Consider the following 10505-nt stretch of genomic DNA (forward strand, 5'->3'; position numbering starts at 1 on the left):
TTGTTTAGTTCTATACCTGAAGTCACCATACGATGCACAGGGCTGTAATAATCTCATGCTCTCTGTTGCTTATGCTCATTTCACATAAATGCTTAGTGTGTCACCATCCTAAATTGAAACTGGTTATTATCAAAGGCTCTGTTTTGTTATGCAATACAATCTTTGTCGTAGGAGTCATAGTTTTTAGGGCTATTGACAGAAAATACGAACCTAAAAACTAATGAGCATGTTTAGATAGATTAAAAGTGATTAGTTTTTTTAAACAAAGAGGTAGGGCATCTTCCTTTAAACAAGTTTTGTTTATGGGATAAAATATTAATACTGAACAATAGTTACCTTTTTCATTCCAGAGCCTCCTTAAAGAAGAATTTTAAGTTGTCCTTAATTGCATGGTAGACACTCAGGGTGGGATTCAGCTGCCTCAGCACAGACATCTGGTGCCCTTTGAGAAGCCCTGGGGCAACTAAGACATCTGCGTGGGGTAGGCAGATACGGGTGGGGACCTGTGGAGACGCCTGCTCTCCTGGAGACCATACCTAAACTTCTCAAATGGCACTAGACACCTATGTTTAGACAGCTGAATTGCTGCCGTTCTAGCAAGGACTTGCTTGGCAGAATTCCTCTAGTACACATTTCCAGGCTTTAGAAGTCCTAATGCTCATTTTGGGTTTAATTTTAGTGGGAGTTTGCTCAGCAGTGTATAGGGGTTCCATTGCTCTCCACTGTTGTCCTCTTTTTCCAGCGGTTGCTAGTTTAATGTCCGTCTGCTTGATGAAAATAAGCGTGGGGAAGGAAGGGTCTGAATCTTTAACACAAGGAATTTTGGTTTTTGTTTTTTTTTTTTGTCCAGAGCTAAGCCCTTAAGAAGCGATATTTAAATACAGGTTAAGATTTAATTTGTATGACTGAAAATTCAGAGTAATTTCATCAATTTCAGAAGCATCATTTCAGATATTCAGCAATATGAGGGAGTGCAGAATGAATACATAACTTTACACAGTACTTAAGGTACGATAAACTCCTAATTGAACATGTAATTTGATCCCAAATTTATGCTGTTTGTCATAATGATAAGGACAAATGCTCCTGCTGTCAGAAATAATTATATTATTACAATTTTTTATCTGTTGGTTTTGAGTTTTTGTAGTCTTTCAAGAACTGGTTATTTTGAACCCCCTTGTAATGAAGTCCATTTGACAATGGATTTATCACTGCATCAATATAATTTACCATTTCTAGTGGAAAGTTGAAACCAATTATGGGGTTTCCTGAGATGCCTGATTGCAGTAGAGCCATCAAAGGTGTTTGCAAGTGCACCCAGTCCCTGTCTCAAAGGATTAAGAAGCAGAATTCACTGCACACTGACACTTGGGTTTATATTCAGGGTGAACTGACATAATGGTTTGCTGCTGCTAAAAGGAAGAAGACTCTCCCTTGTCCCCCATTTTTCTCATCTCCAAGCTCCTGGTTGCACATTTCTGTTACTTAACCTTATTACTCACTGAACTCTGCACAAGTTCATTTAATTCACCAACCTAACAGAAAACTAGTCCATCAAAAAAAAAAAAAAAGAGTCATTTTCTGGTAGGTTAACAATTTGAACTGGCTCCCAAAAAGGTCAGACAAATGCCAGAGCTAATACAAAAGAAGCAGGGCCACATAGCTGGACACTGAAGAAGGGCAGAGAAGGAAGAGTGGGTAAGCAATGAGAGCAAGGCATTGCACTTTGGTAAATCATGGTAAAGTCAGCTGCTTGTACAACCACAATACAATTCACAACTGGAAGAGTACTTGGAAATGGTGGTATCACTGTTACCCTTAGCTCTGTAGATCTCATGGCCAAAATACGTGCTGGGCCATGGATTTCAGGAGCAGTTAGTATAGATCTGTGCAGAACCAGATCCCCTAAAGGAGTCAGCTTGAACCCAATTAGGGTATATATTTAGTCAGATTTCGTACGGTCACTGCCAGATTAACAGAGTCATGAGATACCAATACCTACGCCAGCCCAAGAATTTGGCATGCTGCTTTCTGTCCAAGTTTGTTTGCATTTACCTGTCATTTGGCTTCCACGTAGATTGCCAGGTGCCAGTCTTGTTGCATAATGCAACTTTTTTGTGTGGTTGGTCCAGCTTTTTACCACCAAAAAGTTAAGGCTAGCACTTTGACCAACTGAAGGGATATTTCAGAGCTCAGACTGAAAATATGAATATAGGTTTTCTGTACACAAAATACTTGCTTTTTAAAACTGAAGGCAGCACACAAACATACCATGCAATGAAATATTTCTGGGCATTGAAAACCTGTGAAATGGGTATGATGCTTTGGGTGGCTCAGTAATTAAGAGAGATACTGCTCTGTTATTCATAAATCTTCCTAACTGCAGGAGAAACTCAGGCAAATATATTTCATATGTGGTTTGAGGGTCTTGGCATTATAAAAATCTGGCATTTCGTGTATCCTGAGAGCAAAGTCTGGGTCTAAAAGGTCCAAACATAAATATGCTCCATTTAGCACTTGGGAAAATCAAGGATGAGTCAGTTCTAAAGGAATTTCAATCAGTGGTGCCAGAGAGTCTAGATAGTTCAAAACTGAACCCTAGATAGCTAAATTTACCAGTGTGGGTTTTTTTTTTTTTTTATATCCCAGAATACTAAGACTAAAAGTCCTTTTATGTTAGATTGTAAACTCTTTACTGGGGATGCTATAACTTCAAGCATATTTATAGTTTAAGTATTTGTGGAAATGCTAATAATGACACAAATATTCTTTTCCCCATTTTATTTCTTCTTGATTTCTGCTTTCTGAAACCATGAGCAATCTTTCTGAGCTACCAAGATGCCGGCTCAGAAAACGTCCTGATCCAGTTCTGAGTCCACTTTTCTAAAGAACTTGGTCTGCCCACCCACTATGACTGAGGACATGGGTTTGGAAATGAATTTTTTAAAATTGCCTTCATTAATAGTTTAATAAACTAGGAGGAAATTAACTGCTTGCTCATGGTGGCTTCACAAATAATTCCATGATTCCTCAAAAGCTGAACGTATCTCTAAGAAAAACCAAAAGCTTCCATACACTTACTAAATTAACACATAAAAAAAAATGTCATAAGATGCAGCTTTCTGGGCTGTTTTGAAAGGAAGCCAATATGCTTTATGAAACTTGTCTGAAAATCTTTTCCTAACTTCTATTTCAGGGCTTCTGAGCTGAACTGTGCATTCAATGATTCGTGCTTTAGTAGAAGCCCAGGAATATATATCTGTCTTTTGGAGGATTGTTAGCTGTCTGTTTATTAGAAAATGTAATTATGAATGTTGATGAAATATACCTACTATAATACATATCTGCATTCAAACAGACATTGTCAATAAAACCTCATACTTTATAAAAACTTCCTGCTTATTGTGTTACTATTATAATCTTAAAATGTTAATACTGAAAGGAACCTTATTTACAGGTGGCTGCTTATTTAGTATCTGCATTTCACTAGGTTTCCATGATGAAAGCAAACAACTTTTTTCAGTCTGTTTCCAGGGATCTTGTATGAATACTCAGTTTTAATTGTGATATAGCACAGGAATACTTGAATTAAAAAAAAAAAAAAAAATCATGTTAAAAAAGTCATTAGCAACAGCTTTCGAATCTACAGATGAAGAGTAACACATAGAAAAATGTTTTTTAGTTATTTTCATGTTAAATATATCTCTTCCTTTTTTCTTCATGCTTTTTAAGCTATTTGTTATCATTGGTTTGAGGGGAAGAGAGGCGTTTCGCTGTGGCCCTCCTTTCTCCCTTACTTGCAAATAGTAAAGCAAATAATGAAACTTCTGTTAGTGCAGCTCCAAGGAGCGTTATCTGAATCTCCACCTGTGGTCTCAGGACCTGTTTAAGCTGATTTAAATATTGTCAGCCACTAAAAGTGGCACCACACTTTCTCCCATCACTGGTTGCTGATTCCTGAACTCTCCCTTGCAGCAACGCTGGTTTTTCTCTGGTTATTCCATGAGCAGAACGAGGGTAGTGATACGGCTGAGAGGCAGCCCTGCAGAAAAACCTGGCTTAGCACCAGGCTAGGGTGGAGGCAGGAAAGGGAAACTGCATCTCAGCACAGAGAAGTGGAGACGTGGTGCAGGGAAGCACCTTGGCTGAAGCTGTTCCTCCAGGACACGTTTTCCTGATGGCACAGCCCGTCTGCTGCACCTGTACACTGGTGAGATGATCCATGTCTGTGTGAAGAAGGATCAGTAAAATCTGTCCAGCAAATCCAGCACTTGTAGAGCTGGAGCTGAACGTCACAGGCAATGGACCTCGATTATTTGCCATCTTCTCTACGTGCCCAAAGCTGATTTACAGAAGTGGTATCAAAAGACCCCAGGATATCAGAGCAGAGGAGTTTTATACCCCCAAACAAGACTACCAACTCTTCCATAGATATGAAATAATGGAGATTTGTTCAATGTGTGATCTCAGCTTCTGCGTTTGGATATTCCTGTGCTGGAATAACAGTTCTCTTGTGCTGAGTGGAGCTGATTTTAGAGACCTGAGTGCCAATTTCACAGTAATTAGCAATAGAAGGGCAGTTCCTTATTTCACCATTTCCTTACCCAAGGTGCACAACTGATTCAATGAGAGGAAATGGTAGCAGAAATGCCACAGGTATTTCAGTTAAAACACTTCTGCCTTGTGCCTTCAAGAGCCACACTTTTGGGTCTGTATCGCTTTTGGATTTCTCATAGAGTCTCACAGCTGAAGAGCCCTGATCCCACCTCGTCCTATGCATCTGGGAAGGTATATCTCATCAAGAATCACCAAACATTCAAAGGTGAAGCTGAGGGACTCTCCCTTTGAATAAGTATTTTGTAATAGAAAGAAGTGTCAGAAAACATTTGCATGGGCTGCCAAAGAGAACTTTACCTTGACATAATCCCCTCAGTAGCTGTTAGAGTGAAAAGAGAGTTGCATTCTGAATGATTATGTGTGGGTGATTTGTAAGATTTATGGCATTAATGCTTTTTGCCGTCACAATAGATACTGATAAGTGCAGTGTTCAATAACTCTTTTGCACTTAAATTGTATATTGGTCCACCTATATATGGTATTTTTAAAATCGCTGCCTGCATACAGCTTAGTTTCATCTTGTGTCTTGATATTGTTCATAATCCAAATGCCTCCAGTGCTTTAAGTCCAATACTGCCTGTGTTGAAAAGCAAGCAGTCCCTGGGTAGCTGGATTTTTTCTGGCCAGCACGGTCCTGTGGGAAGAGGCAAAGCTTGAATCCTGGAGGTCCTTAGGGACGTCATGCTGCAGTCACAGCTCTGCTACCCTTTAAATAGGTACAGCATGAGCTCTCCTTGCTGTGCAACCAACTGCTGCTGATTGACGCAAAAACATTAAAGCCTTTCAAGCTGTGTCTGCTGTCCTGTTATACTGCTTATGCCACTTCCCTAAAGAATAAATTCCTTGCCTCTCCCCTTTGCCTAGTAGCCTTTGGATAACCCTTGGCCATGCTCCCAAACCATTGGGAAATGCCTGACCCTAAAATTGTGACTGGTGTCAGTTTTGGTGGCATGACTCCTCAGTTATTCTATACATCTGGTGTTGCAAAATGACAGATGGTGCTTTGTCCAGTGCCTGGAGCTGTTTGAAGAACCCAGATCTCCTCTCTTCCTTTTCTCAGTTTCATGGGTTTGTCACATGGGGACCACTGAGATCAATATGGATGCTGAGAGACCACAGCAGGAGCAGCTCCTTTCCCTAGAGCTGTATGGTGGCATCTCAGTGTGTGATGGGGCAAGCATGAGTTAGGGCCAAGGTCAGCAGGGACTTGTTATGGATGCCACAAACCCTGGTGGCACATTTTTAGTGCCAAAGGGCCTCTCAAGGAGTGTATGGTAGATTTGCTCAGGGCAGTTGACATGGAGATGCTTGAAACAGCCTTAGAAAATATCTCTAGTAAAAGTGAACTCCTTTCTTGAGACACCTTTTCCCTTGCAGTGAATGTCTCCCACATGTTAGAGAACTGATTAAAGAGCTAAAGAGCTGCTATGAACACCCTGTTAATTCCTTTGTGCTGTGCTGCTTGGTGAACCTTTACAAACGAGATTATTTACTCTCCAATTCCTCTATTGTCATTCTCTTGCCCCTTTCTATGTGTGGTAGTAAAAGCAAAGCAAAAGTAACTAAAATGTCAGCTTCTGAAAAGCAGCATTTCATTCAGTTACACAATGTTATTATCAGTGCACACAAAAGAGCTGAAAAATAATACAGGAATAAAATGCAGATGGAGAAAAGACAGCAAATGGCAGGGAGCATAAAAAAAAAAGATAACAGACCCTGAAAGAGGAGAGCATCTTGCTTCTTCACATTAAACTCTTTAACTTGAGTTTTCTGTCTTGTCTTGCAATAAGGTGATGAAATAGGTAGTGTTATTACAAGCATCAATTACTCGTGCTTCAGGAGGTGCAGGGCTGATTGCAATCACTGTTACTAGGTGCAGGCAAAATTGCCAGAATGTTTTTGGGGTTTGCTGTCGTTTTCAAGGAAGGAAAGATATCATGTAGGAGATACTTGTGCTACTTGGACCTTTGCTTTTATTAGTGAGAGTCAAATTATAAACAAAGACATTAGATTAAAAATTAATTTTCAAGTGGTGTGCACAGCCAGCTTTGCAACATTTTACATTACGTGCGATGGGTATTTCAGTGCTTTCTTTTTCTTACATTTTTAGGCTGCAGAACAGGTAACATTGAAATACTATTCATACCAACGAACACATCATCTTCTTTGACCTTTCAGAAACTATTGATATTATTGATTTTTAAACAGTAGAATAATAGGAGAAGGCAGCCCAAGCCATGAATATGTTTTGGTGCAGCCTTTTTTTAGAATTAAGAGGCTCTCTTTTGATAAATAATTTATTTAAGGCATCTGTGTGCTTGAATGCAGAGATGTAGTTCAACATTCAGTCCACCATCACCATCATCTATCATACTGAAGTACTTTTTATAGATTTATGCAGACAGGAAGGTGACTAACTTTACTTTCTGCTCCATTATTCATGTGTTGTCCTGAAGGGACCTTTGTTGATATTACAGTGTGCCTCCTGAACAACCTTTGTTCAGAGTAGGAAAACTAAGTGGTTTTTTTCGTGGACAAACAATGAATAATGCACAGTATTTTAGAACTATCCTAAGGGCACATACCTATTGTAAAACACTAAACATTGAAAATGCTGAATAAAATGGGTTTCCGCAAGAGTTTTAAAATCCGTGTTTTAAAATACAACATCCTTTGGACATAGTTTAGTATCACTGCAGCCAGTCCTGTCTGATCCATTTTATCTTTTCTTTCAAGTAGGGAGATAATATAAAAGATTACCATTTAAAAGAACTAGCTCTGAGTCAGAGTATCTCCTGTTAGGATTTCCAAAGCTGAAGCTTTTGTGGATCAGTCATTTACTGATAAAAGGTACAGGGGAATGTTCTCTGCTGCCATCAGGCTCATAATAACCTTAGAAAACTTCCCTGCATTGCAGACAATTGAACTGCACTTGGGATTTTCACTATTCAGCTTCAGCTCCTGCTCCTGTGTTTCATTTGTCATTGATCACATACTGGCTGTGAAGGACAAGAAATTATTTTATTCATCACTGCGTTCTGTCAAAAGATTATGTTGTAAAACCAACTGTTAGGTTTTTCCTATTTGCTTGTTAAACAGATCCCAGTAGCAACAGAGTAAAAATGTTTAATGCAGTACGAAGGCAACTCTGCTTTTAGTTCTTCATGGTGGGCGATTATATGAGCAATATTTGTTCAGGCACAGCTGTTTGTTCTGATCTTATTCTTTTTTTTTTTTTTTTTTAATTAAAAATTAGGCAAATAGCCATGGAAATGTTCATAAAGAATTACAGTCAAAAGAGGGAAAAAAAATCCCACAAATCTTTTTAACCCCCTCCCCCAATATTTTATATGCTAAGAAACTCTGTAAGGTCATATGAGGGCATGTTCCTGAGGACTGAAAGAAAGAAAATGTCACTCATATTCAAGAAGGTCAAGAAAGAGGATCCAGGGAACCACAGGTCAGTCAGCTTCACCTTGATCCCTGGGAAGGTGATGGAGCAAATAATCCTGGAAACCATTTCCAAACATATGTGAAGCACAAATAGATGACTGGGAGCAGTCAGCATGTTTGCATGAAAGGGAAGTCATACTTGACCAACTCGATAGCCTTCTACAATGAGATGACTGCCTTGGTGGATCAAGGGAGTGCAGTGGATGCTGTTCATCTCAACTTTAGTAAGTCTTTTGAGACTGTCTCCCATAACGTCCCATAGACAAACTGATGAAATATGAACTAGATAAATGGACAGTAATGTGGTTTGAAAACTGAGCTGCCAGGCCAAGAGGCACACAGTCCAGCTGGAGGCCAGTCACTAGTGAACTACTCCAGGGGTCGATACTGGGGCCAACACTGTTTGACATCTTCATTAATGACCTGGACAATGGGACAGAGTTTGCAGAGGACACAAAACAGGGAGGCGGGGTTGATGCACCAGCTGGTTGTGCTGCCATTTAGAGGGACCTTGACAGGCTGGAGAAATGGGCTGACAGTGATTTCACAAGGTTCAACAAAGGGAAAAGCCAAGCCCTGCCCCTGGGAAGGAATCACCCCGTGCACCAGTACACACTGGGGACACACCAGCTGCAAGGCAGCTCTGAGGAGAAGGACTTGGGGGTGCTGGTGGAGAACAAGCAGATCATGAGCCAGCAATGTGCCTTTGTAGTAAAAAAGACCAAAACCTCCTGGGCTGCATTAGGAAGAGTCAAGGGGAGGTGGTCATTTCCAGCAGGTCAGGGGAGGTGATCATTTCTCTCTGCTCAGCCCTGGTGAGACACATCTGGAGGGCTGGGTCCACGTCTGGGTTCCCCAGCACAGGAGAGACATGTACATACCGAACTGTGTCCAAGAAAGATGTTCATGGAGATGTTTCAGGGACTGGAGCATCTGACATGTGAGGAGAGGCTTAGATAGCTGGGACTGTTCAGCCTGGAGAAGAGAAGTCTCAGGGAGGATCTTACCAGCATGTGTAAGTACCTGATGGCAGGCAGTAAAGAAAGTAGAGCCAGACTTTTCTCTGTGGTGCCTGATGACAGGACAGGAGACCATGGTGTCCTGGTTTCGGCTGAGATGGAGTTAAATTTTCTTCCTAGTAGCTGGTATAGTGCTGTGTTTTGGATTTAGTCTGAGAATAATGTTGATAACACACTGATGTTTTAGTTGTTGCTAAACAGTGCGTACACTGGTCAAGGACTCTTCAGCTTCCCCTGCTCTGCCAGGTGCACAAGAAGCTGGGAGGGGGCACAGCCAAGACAACTGATCCAAACTGGCCAAAGGGCTATTCCATACCATATGCCGTCATGCTCAGTATATAAACTGGGGGGAGTTGGCTGAGGGGCAGTGATCAGTGCTCAGGGACAGGCTGGACATCTGTCAGCGGGTGGTGAGCAGTTGCATCACTTGTTTTTCCTGGGTTTTGTTCCTTTTATTTTTGTTTTGTTTTCATTTTCACTATTATTATAATAATAATATTTTATTTCAGTTATTAAACTGTTCTTATCTCAACCCACGAGTTTTCTCACTTTTACCCTTCCGATTCTCTCCCCATCCTACCGAGGGGGAGGGTGAGTGAGCAGCTGTGTGGTGCTTAGTTGCTGGCTGGGACTAAACCACAACACATGGGCACAAGTTTCAATACAGGAAATTCTGTTTAAACATAAGAAAAAAAATTCTTAACTGTACAGTGATCAAACACTGGAAGGGGTAACCCAGAGATGTTGTGGAGTCTGCATCCCTGGGACATGTTCAAAACCAAGATGGACATGACCCTGAAAGACCTGCTCTAGCTGATCCCCGCTTTGAGCTCAGATGTTGGACTAGATGATTTCCAAAGGTGCCTTCCAACCTCAATTTTTCTGTGGGTCTGTGATTCTGTGATCTCTGATTCTGTGTATAATTCCTCCTTTTTTGCTTTTTAACAATTTGTCTTTCATTATTTACATCTTATCAGAGGAGGGCAGGGCCATCAGAGTTTACAATTTATAGAAAAAAGAGTAGTAGTGTTGCAAAAAGCAAGTAGCTTTTAAGTATTAACAATGAGAATCAGACTTTTGAGACATTTTAGTCAGAAAAAGCTTTCTTCTTTCATATTCATAGGCAATTCAGTTACTGCAAGTGGAAACCCAGAAAACACAAATTTGAATTAATTTTTTTATTTTAATAAATGACATACTTTAAATAATAATCTGTTGGAGCAGATTACCAATGGATGTGGAAAAGTATCCTTCTGTCTCTTTAAATCAAATTTGGGTGGAGAGCAAAGCTATATAAAGATCAACTTTATCCCAAAGTTCAAGAGAAAGAATGACTTTAAGTGAAGATTTTGTCAAGGAGAGGAAAACATGACAAGTAGTGTCTATGTTATCCTAGGGAAGTGCCCAGAGAGGTGT

Source organism: Nipponia nippon, unplaced genomic scaffold, assembly GCF_047370975.1.
Source record: "Nipponia nippon isolate SJK-2023a ecotype South Korea unplaced genomic scaffold, ASM4737097v1 scaffold_2, whole genome shotgun sequence".
Classification (NCBI taxonomy): Eukaryota; Metazoa; Chordata; class Aves; order Pelecaniformes; family Threskiornithidae; genus Nipponia; species Nipponia nippon.